Source organism: Nicotiana sylvestris, chromosome 8 (genome assembly GCF_000393655.2).
Source record: "Nicotiana sylvestris chromosome 8, ASM39365v2, whole genome shotgun sequence".
In the NCBI taxonomy this organism is placed as follows: Eukaryota; Viridiplantae; Streptophyta; class Magnoliopsida; order Solanales; family Solanaceae; genus Nicotiana; species Nicotiana sylvestris.
The window spans coordinates 50,253,546-50,274,575 of NC_091064.1; positions in this window are offsets into that span (position 1 = coordinate 50,253,546).

Below are 21,030 nucleotides of genomic sequence, written 5' to 3' on the forward strand. Positions count from 1 at the left end.
CACCCCCCACCCCCATGTGGCAGCAAGGCACTTCTTAAGCAAATGACTCTTAGTCACTTCTTATTAGGTGGCAACCTAATACAATAATTACAAGACACCTCAATTTTAAGACTTTCAATACAAACCATACCATAATCAGAAGTGACAACGTTAGCAATTCTTATGAGTTTTCAACAAATTTCATTTGCAAAACACTTCAATCAGATTATAAACACTACATGAGCAACGTGATTCTTCAACCAATTCCTATACAAAAAACCCCAATGATAATTATTAGAACCTTAGTAATGTAAAATTTTGCGGTTCTAAAGGTTACGGTGCAACCTTTTCCAAGAACATCATACAGATTTTTCCCTACTCCATGTATGTTAAGGCTAAGCCCTTCATTCATTTTGGCATGATCTCGTAATTACACAAGTTTGATAACGAGGCATAAAGAGAAATTCATAATCCTGAATTTATGTACATTTTTTAGTCTCATAAGTTACAGTATTCTCCCTTATCGAGACTTTATATTCAATTGAGCATTGCCTTCTTCCAATCAAGAGAGCAAAGAATCTATATATACAGTATTACAATATTTTCACTACCATCGAACTATAATCGATGGGCAGGCCCCTATTGGGCAATCTCTGATCAGATGGTAAGTTATATACTGAGCCTCCTGTGGTCGAGCGCCTATGAGCGAGCCCAGCATGGCCAAGATACAGATCCTAGTATGGCCGAGCACCTATGAGCGAGCCTACTATGGCAAAGTAGTTATATATATACCAAGCCTTATAGGGCCGGACAACTATTTTATTTACTGTATTGAGAGAGTTGAGTCAGTATCAGCAGGTAAGCACATGTTCGGATTATCAATTCAGTTTCAGCTTTCAGTATATTGCCTTACATACTCGGTACATTATTTTGTAGTGATGTTCGTCCCTTTCTAGGGGCGTTGTATTTCATGCGTGTAGGTTCAGATAGACAGACGGGTAGACCTCCTCAATAGGTATTGCCCGAGTTCAGATTTATCGGTAAGCTCCCCGTCCTTCGGAGTTGTCGGGTCTAGAAGTTTTGTGTACATCTTGTGTATATATGTAGATAGGTTATGGGTAGGTCGGGGCCTTGTTCCGATCATAGTACATCCATCAGTAGAGACTTGTATACATATCATGCCAGGTAGTGCAGTGTGTTAGGCTTGTAGGACCTGTACGTATATTTTGTTGGCTTATCAGTTATAGTAGTTATGACGGCCTTGCCGGCCCAGCTTTATGTTGACATTTAGTCAGCGTTAGTCTCTATTCAGTTTTATATTTTGCTTTGCACATTAGCTTGTAATGTGGCCCATGGACAAAGTATGACATTACATGTTCAGAGTCTCTTAGACGCAAGTGGTACGCAAGGTTAGGTGTGGCACCGGGAGCCGGTCTCGCCCACCACCCCCCCCCCAAGCTTGGGGCATGACAAGGCCCTTCAATATCGGTGGTTCCCCCGGGATTTGATCGACCCTGGAGTTGTAAGTTTCCACCTTTTAATCATTTGCCTCAATCTTCCTTTCCCCCAACTCAATTGATTTTGTCAGTTCTTCGAGAATCTTCAAGATTGCAGGATCGGTCCCCGATTCTTTCTCGTTCAATTTCTTCGAAATCGATTCAACCTTGTGGACAACCTCTTCTGACAGTTCGGGCTCGATCCTGCTCGGTGGGTGATTTTGGTTTTGGAGTTGGGCTATCGCTGCCTGTTGAGCCTACAACATTTCGAAGATCACCAGCAGGATGATCCCGCCATCTTCGCCGCAACGTGCACTTCGAGCGGCTGATCGAACATCCCCGCAGACGCTGCCCTCGGGATCGACAACCAAATTTGCGTTGAGGGCTACATGTGAACTGATGTTGATTGGATCTACAGCCGGAATTCCATCGAGATTGACCGGGGATACGTCGTTTCCTAGAGCTATGTTAGCATTTTTGCCATGGTGGCCGAAATTGTTGCCGATGTGAAGGGGTGCTGACTGAGAGTTTGACATTTTAATCCTGGAATCAAAGATACTTCAAAGAACAAGTGAAAAATAGTGTGTGTTATGAAAGTCTGTACCAAGTAACCACTATTATCCTTAGCCCCACGGTGGACGCCAAACTGTTTACCCTAAAATAGGATAACAATTGAATTTATACGTAGTTTTAAGGGTATGTGATATAACTTGGTACAAATTAAGAGAATAGATTAATATTGAAATTAATGATAAGAAATTAAATGCAAACCACACAAATTGAATAGCATTGGCCTTAGATTTTCATCACCCTCGAGCCATGAAATGCCTCTTTTGATGTACGAACATAATAACAAGGTGATAAGAGCTAGAAAAACAGTAAATTGCTTTGTATTGCGTATTTCAAAATGATGTGTTTACAAATGATCAGACCCCATTTATATAGTAGGGGTGTCCTACTCTTGGTATAATTCTATAAAAGGTAAAAAAATCTTATGATTTGCTAATTACTTGGCCCCTCCTTGATACTTGCCGAGTTTTCTGTCTTGATCTACCACCGATCGCGGATACTTCGTCTTTTTGTTATTCGGCTTGGCAAATTTCGCACGATCTTGCATGGTCTCGATTTTGCTTGGTCCCGGGGCCGAACCTTAACCTATCATATTCTAGTCTCGATTAGTCATACAAGGGGCGAGTCCGATTTTGACTATATACAATCACTTTTAACCCACGCCAGAAACTATTTACATTCGGTAGCGAAAAAGGTGTATCAAATTTGTATAATTTTTGTATATAACATATAATTTGTGTGTGTATATATATATATATATATATATATATATATATATATATATATATATATATATATATATTGTGAGCACGTGATTTTTTTCCTATATGAATTACTCCTATAAATTCAAGAAAATAAATTTTTCACATTATTTGCAATTTTATAGATTTTTTGTAAAAATTTTATTAATTATTTGCATTTTTGTGCATTTTTAATTTTCATTGAAAATCAAAAATATTAAAAACATCAAGCATTTGCATTTAGGACTTATTTTACATTTTAGGTTAATTAGTAAGTTAGTCGCTTTATTAAAAAATGAAAATCACGAAAATTGGCTTACTTTTGCATTTTTAGCCTTTTAATTTTAAATTTGTAGTTTCCATTTTAATTTAGGAGTAATTATTTTTCAAAAGTGTTTTAGTAGTTGATCAGCTTAGTTTTTCCCAAATTAATTATTTTTAGGAGTTTTAATTTAAGTTTTAATTAATTAGTATAAAGAAAATTGAAAAAGAGAGAAGTGAAAAGGAAATAGGGCTGTTGATTGTGGCCCAAATGCTAAGGCCGATTTTTACATCAATCTGCCCCAGCCTTACCCGCCCTTCTCCATCCCACGACCCGTTACCCACCCATCCCACTTATAACACAAAAAACAAAAGAAAACCTAAATCCAAAGACCCAAACGGCGGAGAACACTGTTCTTCTTCTCCAACAAGCCTAAATCCGTGTCCAAACTCGCCAAATTTCAGGCGAGTGAGCCAAATTCACCTCACACACCCCTCATCTCACCACATCACCAAATATTCTAACAGTTTCTGACACCAAAGATCCCCCCTCCTCTCACTCGCCCGATTTTGAACCATATCACGCGATTGGAAGGTTCTGGAGAAAGTTCGTTGGATGAGTGTGAGGCGATAGATCGATTTCACTCAATCCAAGCCCCACATTCATCAGAGGTTCGTTTTCAAAAAGGGCTGATTCCGATTTTGAAAAGGGGGGAATTTTGGGGTAAAAAATCGAAAGGGAAAGGCTTAAGGATTTTTTTTTTGGGCTTCTCATTTTCTTCTCGGAAAGCTTCTTTGAAAATTGAAGAAAAATACAAAAACATTTAGAGTGTTCAATCTGATTTTGGGTTCCAAAAAGATGGAAATCAACTGAGATCTATTGAATATTCATGAGGTTCAAGTTCGTCGATTTCGTTTCTACTGGTGTCCTACTGAATTGCTACTGAACCTCGCTAGGATTTTGGAATCAAAAGGTGTATTCGATGATTCTGTAATTATTATAAAGAAAGTTTGCAATTTCAGGTTCGTTTTCTTCTCCTATGTGCCTTTGTTTTAAGGTGTTCTTAAGCTATGGGGTTTATTTCTAGAATGGCATTTTCTTTGATCAAATTTCATGTAGGATTCGAACTTGGAATTATCATTTAGTTTCAATTCGTATTCGAAAGTGATGCATTGTTTCTTGCTAATGAATCTCTTTACACTTGTGTGATGTGATTGAGTTCGTTCAGTCAGTAAGAGCTGGTTTGAGTGTTCGTCTTCTATTCCCTGTGTGCTGTAACTGTTATTTTGGGGTCGAGTTATCATTTTAGTCAAGATTTCGTCATTTTAAAATGAACGATTGCGTTCAGCTTTGTGATTGTATGGATTCCTGAAATGTGTCACATTACTGTTAGTTTTAGGTCGACTAGTTCTCCTAATATTCGCAAAGTTTCCCTGTTATGGTTAGTTGGACTATTAACATAAAGCTGCTCTTATTTATTGAAACTCGGAGCTTGAATCATAGGTTTGCTTGATTCTGAACATGACAGTATGAGTATGAAGCATTGCATTTGAGGTGTTATTAGTTTCTGTTTGAATAGGCTCTCATGAGAAGAATTTTGGAGTCCTCTGTTCATTAGTTGATTAGCTTGAGGTATGCTAAAGTCTATCTTGTGTGCTTAATGTGATTTAGTGTATGAAGTTATCTTCATCATTTTAATGTTAATGACCGGTTAAGGTTCTAGTGTTTGAGGTTTTGTTGCTAAGATTATTGATGGAATAAATCAGACCCTTATCCATTTGAGTTTGGAAAAACAATTCTTGTTAATTATTTGGTGGTGACGCGAAGGTATAAGATTTGTGGTTAACATAATTCAGTTGGTTTTCCTACAACTTGCATCTGATTCTGTGTTTATCGCACATGTTTGTGAAGGTATCGAGTGTACGTTACTGCATTTAGTCGCATTTCCAATTTCCATATCTTCTGAATTTGGGCAGTTGTCAGAATTATTAGGCTATTTAACATTTGCTCTATTTTTCATTATTTAAGAAGCAAATCTGCCCAGTTCTTTTTAGTGCAAATTCCATACTTTTGGCTCGCGTTGGTTTTGATTAGCTGAGTAGTCTACATGTCTAGCTAAGGTTGTTTGATTTGGCAATTGTCTACCAGACCTGGTGCATTCATGCGCAATTTTCAGAAAGTGTTGTTTGTCTTCCTCTCTTTGAAATGAGTTTATGATGGATGATTTGATATCTTTTCTGTTAGGGGTTTGGTTATCGTCACCTTGATTTGGATAATCAATGTTAAGTATGTCGACACCCTAGCAGATTCTTTCTCTATTTGAAGTCAGCTGATTTGTACTTAGCTTTATTTGAAAGTGAAGTTTTCCAATTATATGTTTCCAAGTTGGTACACCTGATGAGTCCCTTAAAGGTTCCTTTGGTTCAAAAGACATTGTTTAAATTATAGTCATTAGCAGGCTTGAGCGCCATGATCTAAGGCGTCTTAGGAGTTGCAATGTCGATGTGCTTATCTACAAATGTGGAGTTTATTTTGTTGGTGTCTGTAGAGTTTGTAACTACTAGTATAAAAATACTGCCAAGCATGAAACAATGGTTTATTTGTGGAGAAATGTGCGATGCTTTGTTGAATTTTGTTTGATGAATCTCAGATTTCTTTTCTGCAAGCCAAGTTTGTCATTCAACTTCATTTTTTTCTATCCCCAACGTCTACTTTATTTTAATTCAATTTGTCTTCTTTCTCACTACTTGATTGTATAGACTTTACAAAGTTAAATAGGCTTGGTTTTATATATTAGGGACAGGTAAAATTGTTGGGATCCTTTACTATATGAACGTTGTTGTCCATGTTACAACTTTTTTTTTATTTGTTGTTTTGGACTTTTGAACTTGAATTTCGTAGTTTGCTTTAGGCACGTAATTAAAGCATCACAATTACGTGTATGGTTCCCATGGTGTGATTGTGATACTTAATCCCTGATTAGTTCTAAATCTGAATATTCGTAGTTCCTTTAATTTAAGTGTGATTCCTTTGAAAGAAATTGAGGTGTGCCATTCATACATTTGAATCATATAGCCTATGGACCTTATATTTTATAACTTAGATACTAAAATAAATCTCGTAGTTGCTTTAGGTACGCAATTAAATTATTACAACTACGGGTACGGTTCCTGTGACGTGGTTGTGATACTTAGTTTTTTAAAAAAGATATAAGTAGGAGCATCTTTAATTTTCCTTTAAAAAAATATATGCAATCCTTTTATTTTAAAATAATTTGAGGTGTGCCATACACAAATAAAATCCATAATGCATGGCCCTCATATAAATACAAAAATTAGTATAAAAATGCCTTGAACTTTCGTAGTTTGCTTTAGGCGCGTTAATTGAATAATTGTCACGGATATGGGTACGGTTCTCGTGACGTAGTTGTGATGTTTAATTTCTAAAAATCGAGGGGTACATTTATGTGACCCGGCCCCAATTTAATCTTGTTAAAAAAATAAACATGTTATAGATCGTGGGTACGGTTCCCGTGACATGAGTCGCAATATGTAACACTAATTTATTAAAAGCGGTTTAAAAAGAATAAAATGCACATAGGTTTCAAAGATATTTTAAAATCAAATAAATAGGCCAATAATAACAGTTGAGCGACCGTGCTAATACCACGGAACCCGAAAATGCCTAACACCTTCTCCCGGGTTAACATAATTCCTTACCCGAATTTTTGTGTTCGCGGACCATACATAAGAGTCAAACTTCCTCGATTCGGGATATTAAACTGGTGACTTGGGACACCATAAATTATCCCAAGTGGGGACTCTGAATTTTAAATAAAATAATCCTATTTTGATTGTCACTTAAACTGGAAAAAACTCCCTTATATCCCTTCCGGTGGTAGTAAAAAGCAGGTGTGATAGCTTTGGCGACTCTGCTGGGGACTCGAACCCAGAATCTCTGGTTCAGGGTTCAAGAATTCGAGCTTAGAATAATTGTTATATTTGACTTTATTTATTGCCTGATTTATCTACATGTTTGGGTCTAATGTGCTAAATGTTGCTTTTTACCGCTTTGATATTATCTGAATTGTATATATAAACTGCTACGAAACCCCTCTCTTCTATCTTACGAGGAGTGCATGCTGGAGTGACTTCTTTCTGTTAGTGTCATATCCCAATTTAGAACGACGTTCGGACAAGTTTCAAAGCCGGATGATCTTTTGGTTACCGGTACACTGCTCCCTCGGCTCGAGTTGTCTGCTCGGGTAAGCCAGGTCTAGAATAATACATCCAGGTTTTAAACTTCGAATAACTCAGCCTCATGTCGGATCCTTAGTAGGAACGCTTTTTTGCATCATGTGCATTTGACTTTGGGGACTCAACATAGGGGTTGGGTCCAACTAGGACTGGTGTACCCGAAAATAAAAGACCTACCTGATGCATTTTATGTGCTACCTGTGCATTTAATTTGTTTCGGATTGCATGTTGACCGGCTTCTAGATTGAGTGAGGAAAACCACAAAAAAAAACAAGTCGAGGTATGAGAGAGGATTTCACCCGTTTCCCAAAAATGATGCCCAAAATGTTCCAAAACTCTACCGATTTTTTGAAAAAAAAAGCATTTCTTGAAAAAAGAAGTTTCTTGAAAAGAGAAGAATTAGTCCAAAATGATTTTTGTTTTTTTTGTCAAAACTAGTCGAACTACGCGGGTTTGATTCTCACCGGATGTGGGATACGTAGGCAACCCTTATCTGGTCCAGCACCGCTTTTTGAAAATTTTGAAAACAATATATGAAGCGTCGCCATTTTGTCGTAAATAAAGTGGGTAATGCCGTTCTTTTCTAAATAGCCGAATGTCCCAACGGGACGCCGGAGGGTTGTTTTTGCAAGAATAGTCGCTCACTATGTTTTGTTAAATTTTGGCCACTTAGCGAGCACAGCCCCAAAGATTTCCATTTCAAAGTGTTGAAGGGCCGTATTCGCAAAAGTAGCCTTGACTTCTTGATTTTTGCAAAAATAACCCTTTTATCAGTTTTTCAAATGAGATTCACTTTGTGTGTAAACCAATCACCTTAATCAAAATGTGCAGAATGAGCACGAGTCAAAATTTACCAATGAAGGTCATGTCCAAGATTACGTTGGATCTACTCGATGTGGTGGGAAGATTTGGGTAAAGAAGGACGAGATATGGTCAACCTTTATTTGAGAGGGCTCACCGGATTGATGAAGATCAGGCGTAGAGGAGACATAATAAGGGCACTGGTAACATTTTGGTACCCAGCTCACAACGTCCTACACTTCTCAGATTTTGAACTCACACCCACCTTGGAAGAGATAGCGGGTTATATGGGAAGTACTAAAGGTCTAAGGCATAAGTATCTGGTCGCTCCAAGAACCGTTACCCCTCACAAGTTCTTGGATTTGCTAAAAATAAGTAGGGGGTCCAGTACGCAGATTTGGCGGTCGGATTTTCCACTCTACGCTTCATATACCAGAGGTACAAGCATGTAGGAGGATTTGACAACCCGGAGAGTGGGGTTTGTAGCAAAGGAAACTGAGCAAAATGGGATGAGCATAGGCGTTTCGCTTTTATGGTAGCTTTCTTAGGCCTCTAGTGTTTCACCGGAAGGATAAGAATATCGATCTGCGGGCGGCTGGAGTCATCAATGTCTTGATTACCAATGCTAAGAGCACCCTCACCCCTATGATAGTGTCTGAGATATACCAAGCTCTCACAGCTTGTAAAGCTGGGGCAGACTTTTTTGAGGGACGCAATTTGCTATTACAAATGTGGATGATCGAGCATCTATGTCACCACCCTCAGTATATGAGTTATGGCTCCACGGAGAAAATATGCATTGAAGAGTTCGACACAAGGATTTCAGGGTTCAATCTTCTAGAAGAGTTTGGAGATTGGGTATCCCGCCTTCGCTCCATCACTGCGGGGCAAATAGAGTGGACACTGGATTGGCTTCCTGTTGAAGAAATTGTGTATATGCCTGCCACCGGTCCTTACCTCCTCCTAATTGTTCTTCGAGGCATTCAGCCTTATGCTCCATACCAGGTGATGAGACAATTGGGAAGATGCCAGGTGACACACCCAGATGAAGATCTTAGTGTTTATGCGGTCGAAGTCAGCTCCGACAGCCAATTTCATGAAGAAACAGTTCGGCATATTTGGAACGAGTGCCAGTATTTAACAACAAACACTCGTGTGCGTGACCTATCTAGAGGCATGGTCTCACTCGCCTATCTTGCTTGGTATAGGAAAAAGAACACCTCAAGGGCCAAACCTGAAAGACCAACCAAAAAGCCTCACATCCAGGAATTTGTTGAGGCGTCGCAAGAACAGTGGGCTTGGTTGGCCAAGGAGAATAAGTACAGGGCCACAATAGGCAAATTGGAAAAACAAGTACGGGGCCTTCAGTTTGAGAATGGTTTGCAAGCCGCCGCGGATGAGGGTGAAAAGAAAAAGCTAGCCAAAGAAAATGACGCCCTTCGAGCCCAAATTCAGGAAATGAAAATAGCAACCGAAAACCCCGCCAGAAATGCAAAAGATGAAAAGCTTATAAGTAACCTTTGGCAGAAAGTGGGTGAATATGGTTTTGATCTGAAAAGGGCCGAGGGCGAATTGTCAAGGGCTCGAACAAAATTGGCTAAGAATGCGGAGGAACGAGCGCGCTTGGTTCAACAGTTAAAAGAGAAATATGACAATGGAGTCGTGGGGTTGAAGAAAAATATCATCGTCCTTAAGAACAAAATGACCAAGCAGGCAAAAGATTTCAAAGTAGAAAGAGAACATTGTTATGCACTGATGTCGCATTTAGAAAAAGACCTACAGCAGCTTCAAGAACAAAATCATACAGCTGAACAAGTTTTGGGGGCCAGGTCTAAGTAGATTGGACGGTTGCTAAAAGAAAAGGGTATCATCAGGGAGAGGGTTAGAGCAATTGCTGACTACATCGTCATGAAGTGCCATGAATGTGAAGACATGACTAGAACCACCTTCTTTACTACGGTAATGACCTTTGTTCGCCAAATAATGAGTGATCTGGAGTGTCTTCAAGGGGATCTTACGCATAGGCCCGTGGAAAGAACGACTGATGTCCCACGAGCCCCTGGAGCAGTTGAGGCATTGATGTATTCATGATTTTCCTTCGAGTCTATATTTTCATTTTCTTTGTTGGAGTCTGTTAGTCTATTTTTGAGTTTGTATTTTCATCTTTCTGTTAGAGTCTGTTAGTCCCCTTTTTCAAGTTTGTTAGTTTAAATTCTGTAGGATGAGTCGTCGTAATCAATTTTATGAAAATTTTGAAAAACCCAAAATGTTTTTATTTATTTATTCATTTATTTTACACTTATTCACAGAACTACGCTTGGTCTGATTCATGCGACATCATGATACGTAGGCAATCCCCATAGGATTCGATCACAACCGTGAAATAATTAAAAAAAAGAAAAAAAAAAGAAAACAAGAAAAACCGTGGGAACGAAAGAATGGAAAAACAAGAGAGAAAAGTGAGAGAATAAAAGGATAAAAACAAGAGCCGAGCAGGGAAAAGCAGGAATGAAAAAAAAGAGGAAAAGAAATTGCAATTAGTGAAAGTTGGGATGACGCAAGCAGCCGTTCAAATGCATAATAGAAATGGTTAATTACTTAGGTGCATTGTATCCCCAACGTGCGGTTGCCTATCTGTTAAGCCCTTAATCGCTAACAAGTTTTTTGGTGTCATCAAGTACAGGAAGGTGGTTAGTTTATTCGGCATTCTGGAAACTCACCCGTACAACACCAGGTCCAAAGACAAGTTGATCATGTCTAACCAAGAATTGGATGCAAGTGTTATTGATCCGTCAAGAGAGGAGGAGGAGTCTGATGTTAATCTGAAAGAGGAGTTGTATAAGTTGAAACACCATATGGAAGAGATGTACCAGGCGTGGGTAAAAGGGCATCCACCACCATCCTACCCCACTAACCCTGCTTTCCTCCCGCCGCTGGCTCAGTCCCAAGAACCTCCCACTGTTGATTCATCTCCAGACTTTCCCATTTACCACCACTACCAAGGCACCACTTCCCAGACTCCACAAGCTCCACCACTCAAACTAGTCTCGTACCCTCCTCCACCAGCCACCCCTGTCTTTGTGGCACCCCCACCCGCTACACTTCACCGATCCTCTAGTGAGCCTTTATTCGAGACCCAATATAACCAATATTATCTCTCAGAGTCTACTTTCAAGGCCCCAGAACCTTACTCCTACACTCCTCGTTTCGACCTCCCTGTTGAGACTAAGAAACCATCTAAAACCCCAGAATATGAGGAGACTAAGAAACCATCTAAGCGTGGCCTACAAAGATTTGTTCTATTTCCTGATGTTCAGTTACCAGTGGGATTTAAGATGTCAAAGTTTGATTTGTATGATGGGCACGGAGAGCCGGTAGCCCACTTGAGATGATTCTGTAGTAAAATGAGAGGAGTCGGTGGGAAAGATGAGTTATTGATGGCATACTTTAGCTAGAGTCTGAGTGGCTCGGCACTGGAGTGGTACACTCGTCAGTATCACAACAGATGATATACCTGGGATGATTTGGCCCAAGAATTCACCCGTCATTTCCAGTACAACATTAAGATTATTCCAGATCATTTGTCTTTATTGAGAAGAAACCTAGTGAAAGTTTCAAAGAATATGGTTTTCGCCGGAGAGAACAAGCGGCAAGAGTTAACCCTCCGATGGAGGAGAGTGAAATGGTGGAGTACTTTCTGCAGGCTTTGGAGCCCACTTACTTTGGCCATCTGCTATCGGCCATAGGCAAGTCATTCAATGAGGTAGTGAAGATGGGTGGCATGGTGGAAGAAGGGCTTAAATCAAGCAAAATCATGAGCTACTCGGCTATCAAAGCAACTACCCAAGCCATTCAGAATGGTACTGGGGGAGTGATTGGAAATAAGAACAAAGAAGATGTGGCAACAATTGATTTAGGATCATGGTTTGGACCCAGGGGCTCGTCACACCAATATACCCAGCCTCGACCCCATCACCGAACCTACACCCAACCCCCATATAATCCACCCCAATACTACTTCCCATCACCGGACCCTCACATTTCTGTCCACCACGCCCAAACATATACTCAACTTCATGCCTACACACAATGGCGTGCCCCAGCCCCACAAAACACCTACCCAGCTCCACAAAATGCTTACCCACCCCCACAAGCCTACCGAAACCCTATTGGCCCAGGTTTCCGACCAAATCCAACATTCAAATACAAGAGGTTGTATCGGAAGAAAACTTTTATCCCGTTGGGGGAATCTTATGCCAACTTATTCCATAGATTGAGTTAGTTGGATATGCTGAGGCCAATTGAGTCGAAATTGCCAAACCCTCTTCCAAAGAACCTTGATTACTCTGTAAGCTGTGAATATTGTTCTGGTACTCCAGGTCATGATACAGAGAAGTGCTGGCACTTGAAAAATGCCATCCAGGAGCTCATTGACACAAACCGGATTGAAATCCAAACTCCAAAGGCACCCAACATCAACCAGAACCCACAACCATCCATCAGGAGACAAACATGATTGAGATATTACATAAGGGAGGGGAGACCAAGAAGCCTTCACAGACCGTCATGATGATTTGGTCCAGTGAGGTCAGGTTAGTCTAGAAACCAATGGTTGAAGGATCAGTGAACAAGTTGAGCATGACAAGCGGTAAACCATCTGTGGTAGCTTAGAAAGGATCCCCAAGTGATGTTATATCAAAGCAAGAAAAGTCTAAAGTGGTTGTGCCAGGAGTCGCCAACAAGCCTATCATAATTGTGGAGGGTGCCCATACGGATCCTGTCATCATCAAGCCTGTAACCCAGTTGCCGGTAATCAGCACCAAGGCCATCCCATGGAACTATGAACGGGTGATAGTGACCTATAAGGGAAAGGAAGTGAAAGAAGAAGTCAATAAGGCCCTGGGATTAACTCGTTCGGGGAGATGCTTTGCCCCGGAGAGTTAAGGAAAGCTAAAACATCCAGAGATAACCCAGTTCTAGTGAAGAAAGTAGTGACTGAAGAAGAGGCGGAGGAGTTTTTGAGGAAAATGAAGGTACAAGATTATTCCATCGTGGAGCAGTTGAGAAAGACGCCTGCTCAGATTTCATTGTTGTCATTGTTAATCCACTCAGATGAGCATCGGCAGGCCCTGATGAAAATTCTGAATGAGGCTCACGTTCTCGAAAAAATTTTAGTGAACCATCTGGAAAAGATCGCCAACAAAATATTTAAGGTGAATAGGGTCACCTTCTCTGATGATGAGTTTCCTGTGAAAGGTACCGAACACAACAGAGCTCTCTATCTTACGGTAAAATGTGAAGATTTTGTGGTTACCAGGGTATTAGTTAACAATGGGTCCAATGCAAACATCTGCCCACTCTTTACTCTGAACAAGTTGAAAGTTGATAATGAGAGGATTCAAAAAAATAGCATATGTGTCCGAGGTTTTGATGGTGGAGGAAAAGACTCGGTCGGTGATATAGTGCTTGAGTTGACAATAGGACCGATGGAATTCACCATGGAATTCCAGGTGTTGGACGTGGCCGTCTCCTACAATTTGTTGTTAGGTCGCCCTTGGATTCATGCCGCTAAAGCAGTCCCATCCATTCTACACCAGATGGTCAAGTTTGAATACTGAAATGCTGAAAAATGGCTTCGTGCCCAGGAAAGGTCTGGGTGCATCTCTGTAGGGTATCATACAGCCAGTGTCCATCCCTGAGAATTTGGGTATGTTCGGTCTTGGATTCAAACCTACAGCGGCAGATGTGAAAAGGGCTAAAAGGTTGAAACAGAAGGCATGGGCACTTCCAAAGCCTGTTCCACGTCTCTCCAGGTCTTTTGTCAAGCCCGGTGCCAGGAAACGCCCAGTGACGACAGTTCCAAGTTCTGTGGTTGACATTGATGAGGAGTTAATTGAAAGGTTCCAGAGTTTGTTAGATGATGTGAACATGGTGGAAGTTGGAGAAGGTTCTAGCAAAGCGGACGTGCAGTTCGTCGGGCCAAATGCAAAGCTTAACAATTTGAAGGTTACTCCTCTCCCTACCAGGAAGGAGTCTTGGTAGTTTGTTTTGTTTTCCTTTCTATCTGGGTCATTCCAGGGTTTTGACCTAGATTTTTATTTTTCGCTTGTTGATGTACAAACCATGTTATCCTTTATTTTCAATGAAATGCAATTTCCCTTTTCTATCATTCCTGATAGTTTTATTTTTGTTTTTCTTTTCTTCTTTGTACAGTTCTTTTTATGTTGGTTTTAATAACATGACATGCATGAGGAATCTTCGACTCGGTCTTAAAATGCAATCTAATTCTGAAATAATAATCCAAGAAATAGAGTGTGATGATGAATCAGAATATGACGAGGACGAGGCCTTTGAAGAGATTAGTAAGGAATTAAGTCATTTTGAAGAAAAACCCAAGCCTAACCTGAATTATACAGAAGCGATCAATCTAGGGGATCCAGATAATGTCAGAGAAACTAAGATAAGCGTCCATCTCAAACCGCAAATCATGGAAGAGATAATTAAAGCATTGTTTGAGTATAAGGATATTTTTGCATGGTCGTATGATGACATGCCCGGCTTGAGTACCGATTTGGTGGTCCATAAATTGCTAATTGATCTAGCATTCCCTCCCATTAAGCAGAAGTTGAGAAAGTTCAAAACTGACATGAGTGTGAAGATTAAAGAAGAAGTGACAAAGCAGCTCGATGCAAAGGTCATTCGGGTCACGCGGTATCCCACATGGTTAGCCAATGTTGTGCTTGTGCCAAAGAAGGATGGTAAGACCAGAGTGTGTGTTGGCTACCGTGATATCAACAAGGCAAGTCCAAAGGACAATTTCCCACTACCAAATATCCATATTTTGATTGATATTGTGCCAAGCATGAGATTGGATCTTTTGTGGATTGCTATGCCGGGTATCATCAAATTTTAATGGACGAGGAAGATGCGAAAAAGACGACATTCATCACACCGTGGGGAATATACTGCTACCGGGTCATGCCTTTTGGTTTGAAAATGGTTGGGGCAACTTACATGAGGGCAATGACGACCATATTACACGATATGATACATAAGGAGATCGAGGTTTACGTGGATGATGTGATCATAAAGTCCAGGAAGCAGTCTGACCACATCAGAGATTTGAGAAAGTTTTTCCAGAGGCTCCGTAGTACAATCTTAAGCTCAATCCTGCAAAGCACGTATTTAGTGTTCCATCGGGGTAACTTTTGGGATTTATATTCAGTCGGTGGGGCATTGAATTGGATCCGTCAAAGATCAAAGCTATCCAGGAATTGCCATCGCCAAGGAACAAGACCGAAGTGATGAGTCTGTTAGGGAAGCTGAACTACATCAGCAGGTTTATTGCTCAGCTCACGATAACTTGTGAGCCTATCTTTAAGTTGTTGAAGAAGGATGTTGCGGTCAAGTGGACTGATGAGTGTCAAGAAGCATTTGATAAGATAAAGGGGTACTTGTCAAACCCACCTGTGTTGGTCCCGCCGGAACCAGGGAAACCTTTGATTCTTTATTTGACAGTCTTGGATAATTTGTTTGGGTGTGTATTGGGTCATCATGATATCACTGGCAGGAAAGAGCAAGCCATCTACTATCTTAGCAGGAAGTTCACATCTTATGAGGTTAAGTATACTCCCCTTGAAAGGACATGTTGCGCCCTGACGTGGGTAGCACAGAAGTTGAAACATTATTTGTCATCCTATACCACTTAACTCATCTCTCTCCTGGATCCTTTAAAGTATATCTTTCAGAACCCATGCCCACGGGAAGGCTCGCAAAGTGGAAGATCTTGCTCATAGAGTTTGACATCGTATATGTGACTCAGACGGCGATGAAAGCCCAAGATTTGGCCGATCACTTGGCCGAGAACCCGGTAGACAAAGAATATGAACCTTTGAAGACTTATTTTCCTGATGAAGAGGTAATGCGCATTGATAAGGTCAAGAAGGAGGAAAATCCCGATTGGAAACTCTTCTTTGATGGGGATGCTAACAAGAAAGGCATTGGGATAGGACCTGTACGCATTTCTAAAACATGGCATCACTACCCTGTTATGGCTCAGCTTTGTTTTTATTGTACCAACAACATGGATGAGTACGAGGCATGAATTTTGGGTTTAAGGATAGTTGTAGACATGGGAATCCAGGAAGTCTTGGTCTTGGGAGACTTGGACCTTCTGGTACACTAGATTCAAGGAGAATGGTAGACGGGGGATTTAAAGCTTATACCGTATCGACAATGTCTGCATGATCTTTGTCAACGATTTCGATCTATAGAATTCAGGCACATTCCAAGGATCCATAATGAGGTGGAAATGCCTTGGCTACCTTGGCGTCGATGTTGCACCATCCGGACAAAGCTTATGTTGACCCTCTGCATATTCAAGTTCGTGATCAGCATGCCTACTGTAATGTGGTTGAAGAAGAACTTGATGGTGAACCATGGTTTCATGACATCAGGGAGTATATCAGGATGAGGGTGTATCCAGTACAAGCCACAGGTGATCAAAAGAGAACAATTCGTCGTTTGGCAAGTGGATTTTTCTTTAGTGGGGGAGTTTTGTACAAAAGAACTCCAGATCTTGGGTTGTTAAGATGCATAGATTCTAGACAGGCCACAGCTATTATGACCGAAGTACATTCCGGAGTTTGCGGACCGCATATGAGTGGGTATATTCTGGAAAGAAAATTCTCCGAGCAGGTTATTATTGGCTCACCATGGACAGGGATTGCATCAGTTTTGTGCCAAGTGTCATCAATGTCAAGTACACGGAGATTTGATTCATTTTCCACCATCTGAATTGCACACAATGTCTGCACCATGGACCTTTGTTGCTTGGGGTATGGATGTCATCGGACCAATTAAGACAGCAACATCCAATGGACACAGGTTCATTCTGGTGGCTATTGACTATTTCACTAAGCGGGTTGAAGCTAAAACTTTCAAGTCTGTGACCAAGAAGGCAATGGTCGATTTTGTTCATTCAAATATCATTTGTAGGTTCGGAATCCCAAAGTGATCATCATAGATAATGGGGATAATCTTAACAGTCATCTAATGAAAGAAGTGTGTCAACAGTTTAAGATCACGCATCACAATTCCACCCTGTATCGCCCCAAGGTGAATGGAGCAGTCGAGGCAGCCAACAAGAACATAAATAAGATACTTCGGAAAATGGTGCAAGGTTCCAGGCAATGGCATGAGAAGTTGCCCTTTGTGTTGTTGGGTTATCGCACTACTGTTTTCACTTCAGTAGGTGCAACTCCTTATTTGTTGGTATACAGCACTGAAGCAGTGATACCCGCAGAAGTTGAAATTCCATCCCTTATGATTGTTGCTGAAGCCGAAATTGATGATGATGAGTTGGTCAAAACCCATCTGGAGCAATTGAGTTTGACTGATGAGAAAAGATTGGCAGCAGTATGCCATGGCCAGTTGTATCAAAAGAGAATGGCAAGAGCATACAACAAGAAGGTGCGTCCCCGAAAATTTGAAGTGGGTCAGCAAGTATTGAAACGCATCCTGCCACATCAGGCTGAAGCAAAAGGCAAGTTCGCCCCAAATTGGTAGGGGCCGTTCATTGTAACGAGAGTGTTCTCCAATGGTGCTTTGTACTTAACAGATATAGAAGGCAAATGTGTAGATATGGCTATCAATTCTGATGCAGTCAAAAGATATTATGTATGATTTCTTTGGTTTAAATTGTGTTTGTTTGTACTTGGCATGTTTTGAAGATTGGAATAACGAAGGCATTTTGTTCTGTTATCTAAATACTTTATCCTTTGTTACTCCTTTGAGCCTTATTTATTTCCTTTCATACCCCTCTTTTGGAATTAGTAGCAAAGTTCAGAAACACGAGCGCAAAATGTAAGTAAAGAAGAAAAAGAGAAAAGAGAAGAGAAAAGAAAAGGAAAGAATGGAAAAAGAATGAAAAGAAAGAAAAAAGAGAAAAGAAAAGAAGGGAAAAAAGAGAGAAGAAAGAAGAAAAAAGAAAGGAAAGAAAAAGGAAAAAGAAAAGAGAAAAATCACAACAACAAAGTAATTCCTATGTCATGAACTACGTTCGACCAGATTCCTTTTAAGGATACGTAGGCAGCCTCACGGTTCTGTCCTATCAAAGCAAAAATCCAGAAGTCCCCAAGCAAAGAAACTGGGGCAGAAAATTGTGGTTGTTGTAAGAAATTTGATTCCAAGAGTTGTATTGCTTTTAAACCCATTCAAGTTGTTTTGTGCCTTTTGATATCCATTCTTTCTAACCCTATCCAAAAGCCCACGTTACGGTCCAAACAAAGACCTTCCGATCAGTCTTCGAGAGATGCCAAGTCGAGCAAGCAGAGCTGATTCATAACAGGGGTAACACTCCGGTCTAAGCAGGAAAAATGAAAAAATGAGAGAGTCTTATTGGTGAAAACTCTCACGGGCACCGTAAGGCAATAAAAAGCTGAGAGACATAAAAATGAGAGAGTCTTATTAGTGAAAACCCTCACGGGCACCATAAGGTGACAGTGAGTTGGGAGATGAACAAAAGAGAGAGGTTTGTTGGTGAAAACCCTTCAGGTCACCGCAGGCCAAACAGAGTCAGTGATTTGGTGAAGAAATTGGGTTTTAGAGATCTCAGGGCATAAAGTATGACAACTGAAATATGATTGGTTGAATAGGTTGGGCTGATTGATCCGAAATGCATGTCATGATCATTGGTGCCAGCTGTTCCACTCAGATAAGTCTCTTTTCCTTTTTCCCCTTTCAAACAGTCATCCAGTTTTGCATTTTCTTTATTCCTAACTCTCAAAGTCATTGCATTTCATTTCTTCTGGGTGTGTTTCTCTAAGGTTTTCCAATGTCAGCTTTGTTTAAGCAAGTAAGAAAGGATTTCAAGGCTTACTACCAACTTCAATTGCACAAAGCAAAGTGCGGCCAAAGCATACCAGAGATAGCATGATGTAAAGTGGGAAATAAGGTGTCAGTGAAAGTTCCATTGGTCAAATGGCTTAGTAACCTTGTGGGAGATACAGAGGTTCAAGTAGAAGTGTTAGAAATGTAAAACAACGGTTTGGGTGTAGAGCACTCGGGTCATCCAGGGTCCTGCGGTTGAGGATCAGTCGGAAAGTCAAACAACTCTTAGCCAGTTAAAGGTAGCCAGTCAAAGCAAAGCACGGTAGCGGAAGAACCACCTTGAGCAATAATGCCACAAACTAACCACAAAATTTTTAAAACTAACAAGATTTTTCTTTAATTGAAATAGGGGCAGGAAATTTCATTTGTTTTGGAGAAACCCTCCATAAGTAAAAGCAAGTACCGGACAGGTTCGACCGTAAATTCTCAGGACCCTCCTGGACAATGGGACCTAGTTTTATAATTCAAAACATTCATGAGTAACAAGATCTAGCATAAGCTCTACTTTGTGAGAATATAGTTGGTTTTGAAATTTTCATTCTTAGGGCGAGACTCAATTGGAAATTTTCAGGACCCTCCTAAATAATGGGACTTAGCTTTAAGACCTCCATTAGATAACAAGATATAGCGTAAGTTCTGCTGTAGGAAAGTATAATTTAGCCTTAAAGTTGTCACTCTTAAGATGAGATTTGATTTTGATTTTCGGGACCCTTCTGGATAATGGGATGTTGTTTTAAGACCTTCATAGATAACAAGATTTAGCGGAAGTCATACCTTTAGAAAATATAATTTAGCTTTAAAATTGTCATTTTACTAGAAGTTTTCAGGACCCTCCTAGATAATGGGATCTAACTTTCAAATTCTTAGAGATATTTGGTAACATGATTCAATTAACACTCACCGATGTGCCCTTCTACCAAATTGGGGCATGAAATTTTCTTCGTTTTGCCTATTCTGTTGGAATCAGGCGCCCACCTGGAGAGCAAGGGAGAACAACACGAGTGTCAAGGATAGCAAGCAGTTCAAGTTCAAGCAATCAGGCACCCACTTGGAGAAACAAGGGAAGACAGTTCAAAGGAAAAGCAGTGGCAAGAGGAAGTAGTTCAAGCTCAGCAATCAGGAGCCCACCTGGAGAACAAAGGGAAAACAAATCAAGTTCCGAGGAAAAGCAGTTAAAGTTTTGGCAATCAGGAGTCCACCTGGAGATCAAAGGGAAAAACAATTCAAGTGTTGGTAATCAGGAGTTCACCTGGAGAACAAAGGGAAAGCAATTTAAGTGTTGGTAATCAGGAGCTCACCTGGAGAACAAAAGAAAAGCAATTTGAGTGTTGGTAATCAGTAGCCCACCTGGAGAACAAAGGAAAAACAATTCAAGTATTGGTAATCAGGAGCCCACCTGGAGAACAAAGGGAAAGCAATTGGTAATTAGGAGCCCACCTGGAGAATAAAGGGAAAGCAATTCGAGTGTTGGTAATCAGGATCCTACCTGGAGAACAAAGGGAAAGCAATTCAAGTGTTGGTAATCAGGAGCACAACTAGAGAACAAAGGGAGAGCGGTTCAAGTTTTGGAAATCAGGCATCCACCTGGAGAACAAAGGGAGAGCAATTCAAGTGTTAAAATTAGGATCCCACCTGGAGAACAAAGGAAAACAGATCAAGTCTCAAGGAAAAACAGTGCAAATGTTGGTAATCAGTCACCCACCTGGAGAACAAAGGAAAAACAATTCAAGTTTCAGAGAAAAGGAATACAATTCAAGTTCAGCAATCAGGCGCCCACGTGGAAAACAAAGGGAAAACGAGGCGAGTTTCGGAAGGAAAGGAAGATAATTCAAAGTTCAACAATCAGGTGCCCGCCTGGAGAACAAAGGGAAAGCACCTTAGAATACAATTCAAGTCAGCACCAAAGGAATTTCACTGGGAGAGTGCAAGTCAACGGAGCAGCAGAAATTGCAAGATCAAGTTTGAAGATGTATAGATAGGATTCTTTTAATTCATAAATCATAGTTTAGTCTAGCTTCTTTTATTTTGTCTTGGTG